The sequence below is a fragment of the Mauremys mutica genome, chromosome 3 (assembly GCF_020497125.1).
Source record: "Mauremys mutica isolate MM-2020 ecotype Southern chromosome 3, ASM2049712v1, whole genome shotgun sequence".
Lineage (NCBI taxonomy): Eukaryota > Metazoa > Chordata > Testudines > Geoemydidae > Mauremys > Mauremys mutica.
This window is the reverse complement of record NC_059074.1, coordinates 80,907,118-80,924,286: the sequence shown is the minus strand read 5'-3', so window position 1 is coordinate 80,924,286 and position 17,169 is coordinate 80,907,118. Positions and strand designations below refer to the sequence as shown.

The following is a 17,169-nucleotide window of genomic DNA, read 5'->3' as shown; positions in this document are numbered from 1 at the left end:
ACAGTCATCATCTTAATGGGAGACTTTCCCAACTAAGGAGTCTCACAAGTTTGATGGGTCTCCCCTTTAGATGTCCAGCTGGTATTCCATGCTCACATTTTCCATTCAGCACTACCAGATACCCACATTTTGCTTCTATGAACGTCATCCTGGCCTGCTTGATTAACTCCTCTAACTGGAACTATCTGATTTAACTTGCATTACTATGGGGTTTTTGTCATTATTTCATCAGTGTAGGCCATCCCTACAGACTACTTTATGCTCCCATCCTGTGTATACTCCTTCATTATCATATTAATTGGAGCTGCAAGCAAAATCACTTCACATGACTTTACCTTTTCCTTTGCATGCTTAAAGGATATAGGGCTAATAGAGTTTGGAACTAACAGAGATTTAGCCTCTACAACTATTACTTGTCATTATAATGGTTTCAAATGTATAAGCTCTAGAGACTGCTTTGCTATCCTCCCACTACAAACTTTGTGTAGTTTTCATTATCACATTCTTCGTAGCTGCAAAGAGAATTAATTGGCCTGACTTTACATTTCCCTTTTCCCATTTAAAGTGTATATTGCTAATAAGGTTTAATAGTCAAATACAATCCAATTGACTGATGGAGTCATGTGCCCTAAAAATGTTGTACTGTTCTAGCTAGCCAGTAATTTTGGGTGTTGGATGCTGATTAACAGGCAATTGTTGAAACAGGATAACTTGACCCGCTGTGTACTTGATTCAAAGCCTATTGAAGTTAGGGTGACCAGGCAGCAAGTGTGAAAAATTGGGACAGCGGGTGGGGGGGTAATAGGCGCCTATATAAGACAAAGCCTTGAATATCAGGACTGTCCCTATAAAATCGCCCTAATTGAAGTCAATACGCATCTTCAGTGAGCTATGGATCAGACCCTGTGATTGGGTGTCTACCCGCACACAAGGCCTGAGGATGTAAAAAGGGCCAGTTAACCCTGCAACAGGCTGCACCTGGAGATGGGTCAGGCCTGATAAGCTCTGATTGATGATGAAGCCCAGCTGGGCAGGCTGAGCTAGTATAAAATCAGGAAGTAGAGAGCAAGAGGGGCTGTAGGAAGGATCTTTAAAGTCACTCCTGAGAGAGAAGGGGAGTTGGCAAAAAACAAGGCGGAATCCTACCAGGGAGTAAGCCCTGGGATCCTGCCTTGGACTACAGACTCTTGCAAAAACCTGAGAGGGAGTGAAGTAGTCATGGGGAGCAGAGGAAGCTTTAGTGGCAACCCACGGGGCCAGAAGATAGGAAAAGTAGGAAGGAGGCTGAGGAAACAGCAACAGGATCTGAGATTGTTTAGATCATGGTTCCTAGTCATAGGGTCCCTGGGCTGGAACCCAGAGTAGTGGGTGGGCCTGGGTTCCCCTACCAGCCAGTGGGGAAGCGGCACAGTCCAGAGAGTGGAGCAGAGGACTGCCTGAAACAGATTGTCTAGGGGGACTTTGATACCCTGAAAAGAGAAAATTGTAGTGATCTGTCCAGAGGGCCAAGCCACAAAGAGGGAGCAACTGAGTCCAGAGATAGAAAGACACCCCCCACCCCCTGTGGTGAGCAAACAAAGGAGGGAGAGTCAGACTGGTTGAGAGCCAACCCCCAGATGTGGCCATAAGGAGGTGCTACAACAGTGAGTAGTAAACCCTGTAACAGATCTTAATAGAGAAACTTCAGCAGAGTCCTTCTGATGCTGCAGAATGTATAGGGCAAAAGGACCCTCTATTTGAGATTTTCACATAATGCAACAGCTCTTCTGTTGCTCTTTCATATCGATCTTTATACAAGCCATAGAGGATCCTGGGAAGTATGGACCAGTGAGCCTTAGTTCATTAATTATCATTCCAAACAAATTTGATAAAGAGATTTTAAGACAGCCAGATGAATATGTGCAGATAAGTTTATTTAGCTTCTGTAAAGGAAAACTTTGCCTCTCCAATCTACTAGCATTCTTTCACCTAGCTACTATTTTGTTGACAAAGGGAGAATCACTGAAGCAGCATGCCTCAGCTTTCAAAAACCCTCTGACAAAGTCCATCTCAAGATGCTATTAAGGAAACTAAGCAGTGATGAGAGGAAGTTGTCTGTCATGGATTATAAACTGGCTAAGAGACAGCTGGCTAAGAGTAGGAATAAATGGACAGTTTTCAATATAGCACAGTGGGGTGACCTCCAGAATGCTGGGTACTAAATATAGTCATTAATTATCTGAAAAAGGAGTCAACAGTGAGGTGACAACGTTCAGAAGATACAAAGATACAGGGGATATTATCTAGTTTCTTCAAGACTAGAGAGAACTTCAAAACATATAGCAAATCTATGCAATGTGGTACATGAAACTGAGTATTAGCGAATGAAAGATAATGCACATTAAAAGGAATAAGGTGAACTGTTGGGTTCCCGGTTAGCCATCACCATTCGGAGGGGGGAAAGACCGTGGCGTTATTTGTGGGCAGCTAAGTAAAACATCTCCTCAATTCATAGTGGTGGTGAAAAAAGCAAACAAAATGTAGGGATATATAAGGATTGAGAGAGAATTCTGAAAATATTATGTCCATATATAAATCTGTAATAAACAGTCCTCCAGAATACTGTCACCAGTTCTGTACATCAAAAAAATCTAACACAGAAATGGAAAGCTCTAAAGACTGGTAACAAAGATGATTGGATGAATAAAAAGATTTTCAGATGAGGGGAGAGAGCTAAGATTAGGAATACTGTATTCAGAGGGGAGAGATGGATGGGAGCATGTGATGATGAATGGTCTAGAGGAGTTAAATCAGGTACTACTATCTATGCTGTCTCATAATACAAGAAGGGGGCACCCAATGAAGTTAAAAGGCAAGAATTTTAAAACAGATAAAGGGAATTAGTTTAATACAACACATAATTAAGTGTGGAACTCATTATCACAAGATGTTGAGGCTGAGTGCTTGGCCTGGTTTTTAAAAAATTGATAGGATGTTTGCATGGTTAATGAAAACATTCAAAGGCTTCAATTGCCTTGCTGCAGTATAATCGCTGGAATTTAGAAACCAGTTCTGTTGATGATGCAAAAGAAGGAATAGAATTCAGATTGCCCTCTTAAGGGTGTGGTTGGCTGTGCCAGGGCTAAGGGTGGATCTATACTACTGTAATCAGAATCGTCTCTAAATGCAAAGAGGGAGCAGATCTTTTGCACTGATAGTTATTTTTCAGAGTAGAACTGAGCTTTGAGCTCTGAAGGGGTGGCCAAGAATATTCAGAGTGTGAGGGGGAACTCAAATGTGAGAAACACTGTAAAAACAGAGGAAATATTTTCACTTAGTTATTCAAGTTGCCTGTCCCTCTTACTGCTGGTGCTACATTTTGAGCTGAATTTAAGCAATAGCAAAGGATAACTGATGCCATCTACATTTAGGTAAATATATATATTTCAAAGGGTATCATCTCCAGTTTTGCCTTAAACATTATATTTCACTCTTGATGAGTTTTTCAACTCAGAAGACAGTCTTTCACTATAACCAGTACTCCAGTTTCTCTCTTACATATGATCAATATATGTGTGTATGGATACTGGGGTAGTTAAGAAAACCAGCATTTTGAATCTCTCTAACACAGACTATTCCAAGAAGTTGGAAACAGTTAACAAGCTAACTGTAAATTACAGATAAAACTTACCCTCTTTTATAAGGAGTTTTGTGATCCTGGAATATAAAAAGCTATGTAAGTGCTAAGTATTATTATGGTGGTGATGTATGGATCCATCAAGGATTCTCCTGAGTTCTTCTAGTTCTCTCTTGTTCAGAGAGAAGCTTTTGATGCCAACATTTGTTACTGCAAGTATATAAGGCTCCATCTACACTAGTACTTTTGTCAGTAAAACTTTTGTCTGTGAGGGGTGTGAAAAAACTACACCTGCAAGCAACATAAGTTTCACCGACAAAAGTGCCAATGTGGACAGCGCTAGGTCTCTAGGAGATGCTCCCACCAACATAGCTACCATTGCTCATTGGCGGTGGTTTAATTTTGCCAGCAGGAGAGCTCCCTCCCACCAGCATAGAACGGCTATACGGGACACCTTACAGTGGTTCAGCTGCAGCGGTACACTGTGCCGCTGTAAGGTCTGCAGTGTAGACATAGCTTAAACCTTTGCAGATCTTTTGCTCTACTGGCACTTATTATTGATACAGGCCCATTTGGTAATTGCCACCTAATTAGCCTAACTGCCTTAGAATTTTTTCTCTCAACTTAATTAACTGCACTGTCAATGCTAAATTGATACCAGTGCATTCTCAGGCCATGCCTTTATGCCTTTGGACTTCCAATTTGCATCTTTACAATATTTCACTGGCAAGGTGAGGACTAAGACCTTGTCTACACTGCAAAATTAAGTTGACCTAAATTGGACTGATGTACAGCCACCGCAGTAATTGCTGCTGTTTTTCATGTCCACACTACCCTCCTTCTGCCAGTGGTGCGCCTTCTTGCAAGGAGCGCTTGCACTGATTTAAGTGGGGCAGTGGGGATGGTGGGAGACTGACAGCCTGAGCTATGAACCCCACACGAGGCTGCCAGCTTAGGGCTCCAGTGGCAAGGCTCCAGCTGTGAGTCCCGAGCAGGGCTTACAGCCAACAGGCGATGTAAGTAACAGTGTCTACACGGACACTTCATCCGCCTAACCACATTGACCTAAACACTGCACCTCTCATGGAGATGGTGGTATGTCATGTCGTGTAATGGGTGATTTACATGGCAGAAGCAATGTTGCAGGGTAGATGCTTACAGAGTTAGGTCAACATAAGCTGCCTTATGTCAACCTACCTGTAGTGTAGGCCAGACCTAAATTACCTAACAATTCTTTTCCATCTGTAATTACTCTGAATCCATGAGTGGTAAGTACCTAGCTAAAGAACATTTAATTGAAACATTTCTTATAGACCAAAGATTGTCTCACACTGGTTGATGGACCTTTGGTGGTCCATGAAGAGCTGGCTGATCACACGGCACTCACTCTCTCTTACTTCCAGATGCTCAGCTGCATTAAAAGTCAGCTACTATATGAAAAATTTCTTAATACTACTTTTCCTTGTAAGCAATTGCTATAGTTTCCACAATGATGTTCTGCAGTCACCAATGGGGACTAGACCTGATCCAGAGACAAGTTCTGTATTAAAGTGTGGTCTACATTAACCCAAAACTTTTCATAATCTGTTCTGGTCTCTTTGGGCCATATTTTTCTCCCATGTCAGTTTTACTCCATTGACTTTAGTGGATTTACTCCTATTTACACTATTGACTCAGGTCTTTTATTTCTGTCCCGCCTGAAGGAAGAATTGTAGCTCTTTCTCTTTCTGTGGAAGACAACCAAAACTTATCTAAAGGGCAAGTGTATTTCCTGTGATGAACAGCTTGCTCTGTAGTATATCACCTCTTCTCCCATGCCCTCCAAAAGGTGAGGCAACAACCGCTGAGTCAGGGGGCCCAGGCCCTCAGGCAGGGCAGAGCAATAATAAGAGTTTTAAGCCCAGCCCTAGGTCAGGGTGGAGCACCAAACACTGAGTCAGGGGGCTCAGGCCCTCAGGCAGGGTTGAGCAGTAGTAATAGGCCTCGGCCTCCTCAGGCTAGGGAGAGGGGGAGTCTGCCACCCAGGAGTTGGGTGGCAGGAGGGGCGCAGGCCCTCCCACTCCACTGCGTCCCAGCCCGGGGCCCTAGCAGCGGCTGACGATCCGCTGCTTAGTCAGTGGGGATCCTGGCCGCAACACACTGACAGGCTCTGGTCGTGCTGCAGCCAGACTGGGGTCGGCTGCCCCCGGGCTACTTCCATACTCCCCCTCGGGCCCTACCTGGGTCCTGGCGTTGGCCTCTGGGGGGTCCAGGAGCATGGGTTCGTCAGGGCAGGGATTGGTCGGCACGTCCGGCAGCTCCCCTGGATAGCGGGCACAGGGCAGCTCCCCCAGATAGTGGGCACAGGGCAGCTCCGGCCAGTCTGGGCAGCCACCTCGGGCCGGAGAAGCTTCCCAGTCTCGGGCTCCCCGAGGGACATCTGCTCTCTCCAGCGGCTGGGCTCCTACTGAGCTCTGAGGGCCGGCCTTTATAGTTCCGGGTCGCTGCCTGACCCTTTGAGGGGCGGGGTCTGAGCTCCCTAGCTCCGCCCACTCTGGCCTCCAAGTGGGCTCCTCTGCCCCGGAGGAGGAAGGGAGCCACACGGCCTCACTACAGCTGCCCCCCCCGCCAAGTCTGGCTCCCGCTCGTCGGGACATGAAGTCTGTGTTCGCATGTTCCTTACCAGCCCTATGCTGGATGGTGAACGCTTAGGGCTGTAAGGCCAGATACCATCACAATAGTCGGTCGTTATTATTTTTCATTTTCATCAACCATCGGAGGGGGGCATGGTCCATGACTAGCGTGAAAGGAGTCCCAAGGAGGTAGTAGCGTAGGGCGTCACAGGCCCACTTTATGGCCAGTGCTTCTTTCTCAACCACGGCGTAGTTCTTCTCCCGGGGAAATAATTTTTATCTGAGGTATAGAACCGGGTGGTCCTGTCCATCAACTTCTTGGGACAGGACGGCCCCCAGCCCCACCTCTGAGGCATCCATCTGGAGGATGAACCTCCGGTGGAAGTCCGGGCTGTATAGGACCGGCTTTTGTCAGAGGCATATCTGGAGTGTCCAGAAGGTATCTTCACATTCTGGGGACCACCGTATCTGCTGGGGGCTGTTCTTTGTCAACATTCCTGTTAAGGGTGCTGCAATGGAAGCAAACTGGGGGATGAACCGCCGATAGTACCCGACAAGCCCCAGGAACTGTCGGAGGTGGCGTTTCGTGGTAGGCGTCGGGCAGGCTGCCAAGGCTTGCACTTTCCCGACGAGGGGCTTCACTCATCCTCCCCCAATAGTGTACCGTAGATACGTGGTCTCCTGCCATCTGATGTGGCATTTTTTTGGGTTGGCCGTCAGTCCCGCCTGTCACAGGGACCTCAGGACGGCTGCTACCCGTTCCAGGTGGTCTTCCCAGTGGCGGCTATAGGCGTCAAACCGTGAGATGACATTCACCCGCTGGAAGTCTATACAAAACTGGCAGGTGCCATTGGGCTTGGGTACCAAGACCACTGGGCTACGCCACTCACTCTGAGACGGCTCGATGACTCCTAAGGCCAGCATGGCCTGTACCTCTTCCTCCACTTCTTGGCGCATCCGGTATGGCAGTGGCCTGGTCGTTTCCCGGATTACCTTCCTCAGCTCGGTCTGGATAGAGTGATAGTCCAGGGTCATGTATCCAGGTAGGGCCGTGAAGGTTCCCTGGAAAGCCTGCAGGAGACATTTGGCCTGCTTGCGCTGATCTTCTGTCAGGGTGTCGCCGAGCAGGGGAGCAGCGAGGTCCTCTGTCTGGGGTGCGCGGGGACCCAGTTCAGGCTCTGGCGGGTAAGGGTTAATCAGCAGGCCCTCCCGGTCTCGCCAGAGCTTCAACGGATTCACGTGGTATCACTGGGTCTTCTTGCGCTGGTCGAGTTGGTGGATCTCATAAGTGACGGGCCCAACCTTCCGAGCTACCTCGTAGGATCCCTGCCAACGGGCCAGTAGCTTCGACTTGCTCGAGGGCAGGAGGAGCAAGACCTGATCCCCAGGTTCAAAGTCACGCACCTGCGCCTCCTGGTTATAAGTCTGTTCCTGCCTGTCCTGTGCAGCCTTTAAGTTTTCACGAGCCAGGGCCCCAGCCTGAGCAAAGTATTCCTGCAGTTGGAGGACATACTTCAGGAGTCCCTGGGTTGGAGAGGGGGACTGCTCCCAAGTTTCCCGCATTAAGTCCAACAGGCCCTGTGGGCGGCGCCCATACAATAGCTCAAATGGGGAAAACTTGGTTGATGACTGGGGTACCTCACGGATGGCTAGCAGCAGGGGAGGGAGCAACTGGTCCCACTGGTGTAGCTCCTCCAGGGGGAACTTCCGCAATATCTCCTTGAGGGTCCGGTTGAACCATTCCACCAGCCCGTCCGTCTGCGGGTGGTAGATGGAGGTGCCTAATTGTTTAACCCCCAGGAGCTCGCAGACCTGCTGTAACAACCTGGAGGTGAAATTGGTGCCTTGATCTGTTAAGATTTCTCGGGGCAGGCCCACCCGAGCAAAGACCTTCACCAGTTTCCCGGCGATGGTCCAGGAGGTGGTGCTCCGCACTGGGATGGCCTCAGGGAAACAGGTGGTGTAGTCAACGATGACCAGGACATACTGGAACCCGGAAGCGCTTTTTGGGAGCGGGACCACCAGGTCCATGGCCACTCGTTCAAAAGGCGTCTCTATTATAGGCATGGGGACTAGGGGTGCCTTGGGCCCTCGCTGGGGAGCGGCTAACTGGCACTCTGGGCAGGAGCTACTATAGTTCCTCACCTCCTGGTGAATACCGGGCCAGAAGAACCATCCGGGTGAGGGTCTTCTCATGGCCCAGATGCCCAGCAGCCGGGATGTCATGTGCCAGCTTCATCACGGCTCGCCGGTGACACTGCGGTACCAGCAGCTGTGTTTGGGGTTCCTTCGTGCGGGAGTCACGGTTGATCCGGTAAAGACGGTCCCGGCGTAGTTCAAAGTGGGGCCACTGGGTTGCGCGCTGGGGGTCGATGATTGTCCCTAGCTCCGCCCACTCTGGCCTCCGAGTGGGCTCTTCCTCCTCCGGAGCAGAGGGGAGCCACACTGCCTCACTACACCAAGGAGCAACTGTAGTAGTAATAACAACTTCCTAACTGATTTTTTACTGTCTCTCTGACATACCAGCTTCCTTGTAGTTACGTAAGTTTAATATAGAGCTGGGCTTGAATGTTCAGATCAAAATTTCCCCAAAGCTTGGGGTGTTGGAGGTGGGACTTTTGGTATGGCTCCACCTTTATTTTTACTTCACTAAAAATACTCTGAGCCTTCAGATCAATGTGGGAGTTACCACTCCACATCCTTAGGCCATGTCTACGCTAGAGCTTACATCGGCACAGCTGTACTGATGCAGCTGCACCGTTGTGAGATCTCCCGTGTAGCCGCTCTATGCAAATGGGAGAGAGCTCTCCCATCGACATAAATTAAACCACCCACAACAAGAGGTAGTAGCTATGTTGGCGGGAGAGCGTCTCCCACCAATATAGCGCTGCCCTCACCGGTGCTTCTGTCGGTATAACTTGTGTTGCTCGGGGTGTGTTTTTTTTTTCCACACCTCTGCATGACATAAATTATACCGACAAAAGTGCTAGTGTAGACATAGCCTCAGTCATTGCCATTCATAAGTCTCTTGCCGATGTCTTTGTGTAGTAGCTGGAAGAATGCGCTTCCAACCTCATCCATAATCATTGACCACTTACTTACAATTTTAAGTGTGGTGACAGTATCACAGGAGAGAGAGGATTCCCTGGCTGTTCTCTTTGGCTTCCAATGGGGTGTAGTTACCTTCTTAACCTCACTAAAATCTGATTTGACTGTATATTTAATTCTTCAGTCTGACTTTACTACAGAAATGTTTTCGCCTCACATATGAAAAATGTTCTAAATACCTCATCTAATTACTTCTGTATGTCATGGGTGGTGGTGGTTTGTTTTTTTCCCAATTTTAATATTTATTTTTTCCCTCACCCCCCCACCCCTGTGACAAACACCAACGTCCTTGCTGTTTTGTTTTCTAATTCCATTCTTGTCCCATTAAAGGAACTGGGAGACCTACCATTTATTTTCAAAAGGGACTAAGCTTTCCCTTTTTCTATTTTCTTCCTTCCATTCTGAAGGGAGATGGGTCTTGCAAAAGAATTGTTCCTTCAAAGAAAAACTTATCTTCCTGCCCACCCACTGTTCTCTCAAATATGGGTAGTGGCTAAAGCACTGAACTACTCACTTTTTATCTGGGGCCCTGAGTTCAAGGTTACCCTAATGGACCTGTGAGAAATGAAGTCTGCTTGTCAGCCTTTCTCATGACTTTCACTTTTCAGAAAGTCACAACTAAAAAAGCTGGGTCACAAGTGGCAGGAGCTGTAATGTGGTAATCTGGCACAAACTGCCAGTCTCTATCTCAGAGATGGGCAAACTACGGCCCACGGGCCACATCCGCCCCATGGGACCGTCCTGCCTGGCCCCTGAGCTCCCGGCCAGGGAAGCTAGCCCCTGGCCCCTTTCCCACAGAGCTACGCCGCCATGCAGACAGTGCTCTGGGTGGTGGAGCTGCTCCTGCTGCCACACATGCTGCTCTGCATGCTCTGTTCGGTGTGGTAAGTGGGCCGGAACCGGGGGGTTGTATAAGGGGCAGGAGGCGCTGGGAGGCAGTCAGAGGGCAGGGGGACATTGAATGGGGCGGAGGTTCTGGGAGGGGCAGTCAGGGGATGGGGAACAAGGTGGGGTTGGATAGGCGTGGGGTGCCAGGGGGCCTCTCAGGGGGTGTGGGTAGGGGTCAGAGCAGTCAAGGGACTGGGAGCAGAGGGGTTGGATAGGGGGTGGGGTTCCAGGGGGAAGTTAGGGATCGGGGGGGTCCCGGGAGGGGGCAGTTAGGGGACAAGGAGCAGGGGGGTTGGATGGTCGGCGGTCCTGAGGGGGGCAGTCAGAGGGTGGGAAGTGGGAGGGGGCAGATAGGGGGCGGGGGTAGGGGCGGCTCCAGGCCCCAGCACGCCAAGCGCGTGCTTGGGGTGGCAAGCCACTGGGGGCGCTCTGCCGGTTGCCACGAGCGCGGCAGACAGGCTGCCTTCGGCGGTTTGCCTGAGGAGGGTCTGCTGGTCCCGCGGCTTCGGCGGACCTCCCGCCGAAGCCGCGGGACCAGCAGACCCTCCGCAGGCAAGCTGCTGAAGGCAGCCTGCCTGCCGTGCTTGGGGCGGCAAAATGCCTAGAGCCACCCCTGGGCAGGGGCCAGGCTGTTTGGGGAGGCACACAGGGCCGGTGCAAGGATACTTTGCGCCCTAGGAGAAACTTCTACCTTGTGCCTCCCACCCCTACCCCCAGATCATGGATTATAAACTTTCAAAAATGAATACTGCATAATATGGCATTGTTCATTAGAATTAATACACGTTCAGCTTGAAAATTTATTAATTTCATTATTTAGTCTACATATTTAATGAAAATAAATGAATAACCTGACAGGGTGTGAGGCTGGCTGGCTTCGGGCAGGGGTTGCGGCAGGGGTTGGCTGGAGACAAGGGGGTGTGGGCTGGCTGCGGGCAGGGCAGGGGGTGTGGCAGGGGCTGGCTGGAGACAGGGGGTGTGGGACTGGCTGGAGACAGGGCAGGGGGTGCAGCAGGGGCTGGATGGAGACAGGGGGTGTGGGACTGGCTGGAGACAGGGCAGCGGGTGCAGCAGGGGCTAGCTGGAGACGGGGCACGGGGTGCAGAGTCGGCTGGAGACAGGGGTGAGGGGCTGGCTGCGGGAAGGGCAGGGGATGCAGCAGGGGCTGGCTGCAGGCAGGGTGGCAGGTACCAGGGCCATCCCTAGATATTCTGGGGCCCTGCCCCCCCGCGGGGGGTGTGTGTGGTGCCCCAGGCTTCCGCGGGGGGGAGGGTCCTCGGGGGGGCAGGGGCACCCCAGGCTTCCATGGGGGGGCAGGCCTCTGGGGGGGCTGGCTTTGAAGGCAGTGGGGAACCACCCCCTAGCACCCACCGGTGGCACGGCTGGGGCCGGGTGAGTGCAGGCCCAGCCCTGCTGCAGAGCTCAGGGGAGTGGGGGCGGGGCGGGGCTGAGCAGGGGCGGGGAAAAGCCAGAGCAGCAGGGAGCAGCGCAGCGCTCCCGGCAGCCGGAGGAGGAATGACATCACTTCCCAGACAGCCAGAGCTGATCAAAGCCTCAGCGCTGGGTGAGCATCCCAGACATTTTGGGCACCGCTTTTTGGTGCCCTCAAATCTTGGGGCCCTAGGCGGCCGCCTAGTTTGCCTAATGATTACACCGTCCCTGGAGGCACAGCCTTCCCTACCCAGCCCTCCATCCAGTTTTGCAACCCCAATGTGGCCCTTGCGCCAAAAAGTTGGCCCACTCCTGCTCTATCTACTGAGGTGCACCTCTGGGGTATATGCACATCATCTGATCTCTGTAATGCTGGTAAAGCACTTTCAGGGCTCAGAAGGGCAGCCCTTATGCTGGTTAGTATTTATACAAGTGGTCTCGCTGACTTGAGTGGGCCTCTACATGACAGTAAGTGCTGTCTGATAAGAAGAAGGGTTCCACTATGGGCCCCTTAGCTAGCAAGATAAAAGGTATTATAAATTCCAATAGTCATGAGAAAAAATAGACATAGTGATGCAAGTTCCCTTCACTGGAGGGTTGTAATTCCTATTCACATTAATGGGAGCTACTATATGCATTGAGGGGCAAAGAGCATATATCTCAATCCATATTCCTTTTCAGATGAGCCATCCTCTGCCCACCCACAAACAAGTTATTAGGAGCCTATTGAGAAAGTTCTTTGTCTTTTACATCACTTGGATAATTCAGTTTATACCATTCCATTTTTTAGTCAATTTTCATTCACTTACTGTAGTGTTACAGTGACTCTCAGGGAAATGACTTGAAAGGGATAATCTTCCATTGTTGTTTGCAGTGTTGTTGCAGCCATGATGATCCCAGGGCATTAGAAACAAGGTGGGTGAGGTCATATCTTTGATTGGACCAACTTCTCTCAACTTGGTGAGAGAGACAAGCTTTTGAGCAGCGAAGAGTGAAGCTTTTGAGCTTACACAGAGCTCTTCTTCAACTTCTTCAGGTCCTGAAGAAGAGCTCTGTGTAATCTGGAAATCTTGTCTCTTTCACCAGCAGAAGTTGGTCCAATAAAATGTATTACTTCCCTAACTATGTCTCTTTAAAGCAGGGATTGGCAACGTTTGGCACGCGGCCTGCACATCCCTCGGCCCGCGCCGCTTCCCGCAGCCCCATTTGGCCTGGAGCGGCGAACCGCAGCCAGTGGGAGCCGCAATTGGCCGAACCTGCGGACGCAGCAGGTAAACAAACCGGCCCGGCCCACCAGGGGGCTTACCCTGGTGGGCCGCATGCCAAAGGTTGCCGATCCCTGCTTTAAAGGGATAAAACAAGTACTTCTTTTCCATCAGACAGCTGGGCAAGAAAAACATTCTGATTAACAGCTGTTGTCAGCTCTGTTAACAATAAATCTTTTATGGGTTTGAGTGATTATTTAATGTATTTTAAGCATAATTTATTACCTATGGTGCCCTGTTCACCTCCCTCATCAAAATTAAAATTTGCTCTTCCTTCACAACATGCTGAAGTGAATTTGCCCTACATAATTCTAGTCAGATTTTAATATACTTTAAAAGGAAGGTCATCTTGGGTTTTACTTACCCTCTCCCCCGCATCCACCCCTCCAAAAAAAACCAAAACACATCTGTCACATGGAAGAAGAAGTGTACTCCATTTCACTGCAGTTTCTCTTAGAGAATGTTAACTATTTCGTGCTGACTCTTTCATTTTGTGTTTTGTAAAATAAAGGCACACGCTGACTTTCATGCTGTTTCAGAGTTAATCAAAAATACCATAGACAGTGTAAAAAGAATTCTTTTGACCAATTGGTTAAACATAAGAAATTTCAGCAGAAGCCCTACCTTATAAATAGATTGATCCTTCCTAAATTTACATAAATTGCATGATATTCATTCAGCATGTAGCTCTGCTTCTGTGGGACACTGCAGTGCAGGGTGAAGTGTATGAGACCTGAAGATAAAGTGACAGATCCTCAGCTGGTGTAAATTGTCATAGTTCCACCGGCTTCAATGAAGCTATGACAATTTAACCGTCCCCAAAGCATTCTCAGTCAAGGTTGTTGAAGGTCAGGCTAACTTTAAGGCACACTGGAAGGCCCTCCCTTTGAGAGAGCCTTCCTATTGTAACTGTAATGATATGGCAGGAGAAGAAAGAAATGAAATTATGGATATATATCCCACACAGAGCCTCCTATAACCAGGGGTGGGAAGAGCAGAGACAACATGATATCAGGTAGGGACTTCACCATGTAGACTTAGTTTTCCTAACAAGTACTTACATACTATAGTGCTGAACACTATAGAAAATCCAATGATAGATCAGAATCGAGCCTTTACAAGATTTATATAACCTACTGTAGATATGTCTATTTCAGCTAGGCTAATCAGTGGTTGCTAACAAATACTGCTTCAATTATGTTTTTAAGACATTAGAAACTGATTATAAAATGTTTTATAATGAATTACCTGTAGTTGGGATAGCAATGCAGAATGCCCTTTGCGAGAACCTTGAGTTGGCCAGAAGGAGTCATCCAAAGAAAAGGTCAATTATTTCTGCTCCTCTAGGGAGTCTGCCAAACCAGAATTTATATGTAGTATTGTTGTATGTTGGTCCCAGCATATTAGAGAGACAAGGTGGGTGAGGTCATATTTTATTGAATCAATGTCTGTTGGAGAGAGAGACAAGCTTTTGAGCTACACAGAGCTCTACCTCTGGTCTGGGAAAGGTAGTCAGAGTGTCACAGCTAAATACAAGTTCAAGCAGGTACTTTTCCACAAGTAGTTAGCACATATTCTAAGGGACCCTTCAAGATAAAGTGGCCCATTAACACCCCTGTAGTCACAGGACAAAAAGGGGAGTTAGGGTATGGCTACACTGGCGATTTGCAGCGCTGGAAAGCCTCCACCAGCGCTGCAATTAGTAAGTGGCCACACCTGCAGGGCACTTCCAGCGCTGCAACTCCCTGGCTGCAGCGCTGGCCGTACACCTCACTCAGCATGGGGAATAAGGATTCCAGCGCTGGTGCTGCAGCGCTGGTCATCAAGTGTGGCCACACACCAGCGCTGTGATTGGCCTCCAGGGTATAAGGATGTATCCCAGAATGCTTTTATAAATTACTCTCCTTGTTTTGTTATGCAGCCTCTCTTTGTTTTGTTGTGAATGAGCTCCGATCGGAGCTCCGTTGCCGTTGCTGCTTATCTAAAAAACAAACAGAGCTCCTGTTTGCTGTGATCATCTGTACCTGGCTGTAAACAATCAAATGAGATTGCAGGCAGGGAGGGAGTGAAACAGCGGGGAGTCGTGTTGGCTGCAGGCTTTTTGCAATTAAGAGTTAAGACTAAGGGGTTGGAAACATGTTCTGATTTTTCAAGTCAGGAAGCTAAACACACAGTGTTGGCTCCAAAAATCCACTCTCTCTCTCCCCCCGCTCCCTGTCACACTAGACCCCACTCCACCCCCCTCTTTTGAAAAGCACGTTGCGGCCACTTGAATGCTGGGATAGCTGCCCATAATGCATCGCTCCCAGCAGCGCTGCTAATGCTGCAAATGTGGCCACACACCAGCGCTGGTAGCTGTGAGTGTGGCCACACACCAGCGCTGCTCCTACACAGCTGGATGACCAGCGCTGCAAACCGTAAGTGTAGCCATACCCTTAGTGAGTTAGGCTATGTCTACACCATAGCTTTTGTTGCTCAGGGGTGTGCATAAGCCACCCCCCTAAGCGACATAAGTGACACTGACATAAGTGCTGCTGTGGACAGCACTATGTCGGAGGGAGAGCTACCATCACTCACAGAGATAGTTTTATTATGCTGACAGAAGAGAGCTCTCCCATGGGCATAGGGCGTCTTCACCAGACGCACTGCAGTGGCGCAGCTGCAGCGGTGCAGGGCTGTATGTGTAGACATGGCCTTAGATTGTTGTATAAGCCACAAATCTAGTGTCTTTACTAAGGCCACATTTTTTTTAGTGTCTAGCAGAGAAATTAATTTAAGCTACCAGGCTCATCTTTTGAAAGTGTTGTTCAGATTTCCTTTGAGCACTGATAGGTCAGACATAGAGAGATGACTTTGAGAAGAGTGTTCACCCACAGGTGATAGGGTGGTTTTTTGTCTGTGATCATTTTCCTGTGCAAGTTCATTCGAAAGCATAGCGATTGTCTTGTTTCACCCACATAGGTTTTAGTGGGGCATTGACTGCACTGGATGAGGAATTTGGAGGTTATTCTCTGCTATAGGTCTGCTGCATAGCATGCATGATTGATGGAGCTAACCCAATATTCCTATAATCAAGTATGCTTTAACACTCAACTGTTGCTGTGCCTATGTATAGAATCTAGACATTAGCCCAAGATACTCGTTTGATTTCCGAAAGAAAATCTGTCCTGCAACAATAAATAAAAATACAGTTCTGATCATATCATGGCATTTCATTCATCTCAGACGTTTCATGTCCTTGGATTATAATGAAGGAGCCTATATGCCAAGTTGATTAAAAAAAAATCTCTAGTAGCAGAGGCTTTATTATGCAAAGCTCTTTGGTTAGCATTGTATGTAATTGTGGAATTGATGGTGGCTTCAGAGTTACTGTGCAGATCTGGAGAGTAATTAATCTCTTGAGAAGCTGTCCCTTTGTTTTTGGAGCCTATTTTTTTAAACCCACTTTTTGATTCAGCGCATTTGTGAATTAAGAAATTCAAAATAAATTCTCTTGGCAATCTGTCCACGGAATCTATCTGTAGTTATCTTTGAACTCATAAATGTTTTCTGCATCCATCTTTTTCATAGACATCAGCATGTCAGGATATTTTTCTTTAGGTGCAGCAGTAGCACATTTTTCATGATAGATCTAATTTAAAATTCTCTTGTACTCACCTCCCCAGTCCCATACACAACTATTCTACTGATATTTCATTCAGGTCAGGGCGGCTCTAGGAATTTCGCCGCCCCAGGCACGTCTGCGGGAGGTCCACCGGAGTCGCGGGACCAGCGGACCCTCCGCAGGCACACCTGCGGGAGGTCCACCGGAGTCGCGGGACCAGTGGACCCTCCGCAGGCACGTCTGCGGGAGGTCCACCGGAGCCGCCTGCCACCCTCCCGGCGACAGGCAGAGTGCCCCCCGCGGCATGCCGCCCCAAACGTGCACTTGGCGCGCTGGGGTCTAGAGCTGGCCCTGATTCAGGTTAGGATCAAATATAATTAAACCAAACAGCTACAAGGACTTAGAGGAAACCCCTTGCTTTAATTTTCTGACAGACTGAACTTGCAGAAGTAATAAGTTATATTTAATAATTATTGTAAAGAGCATCTGCTGTCTTATGAAGCAAGTCTATTTATAGACAATTCTGCATATGCTTCATGTTCTGTATTTTCATAATTCCTTTTTATTTTTTGAGTACTTACGGACACTTTAAAGGAAATAGGATATTTTGCTTTAAGAGTTCATCTGCTCTTACTTGTCATAATT

At 48.5% G+C, this 17,169-nt stretch overlaps 1 protein-coding gene across 1 annotated transcript in view; it reads left to right on the top strand.

The window, feature by feature from the left end:
• Positions 1–1,094: 1,094 nt before the first annotated feature.
• The window catches only part of LOC123366133 (blood vessel epicardial substance-like), a 133,732-nt gene continuing 117,657 nt past the window's right edge, over positions 1,095–17,169 (top strand). Inside the window, exon 1 of the mRNA XM_045009268.1 lies at positions 1,095–1,643. The gene's annotated coding sequence lies outside the window, so the exon portion shown is untranslated. The remainder of the gene's footprint in view (positions 1,644–17,169) is intronic.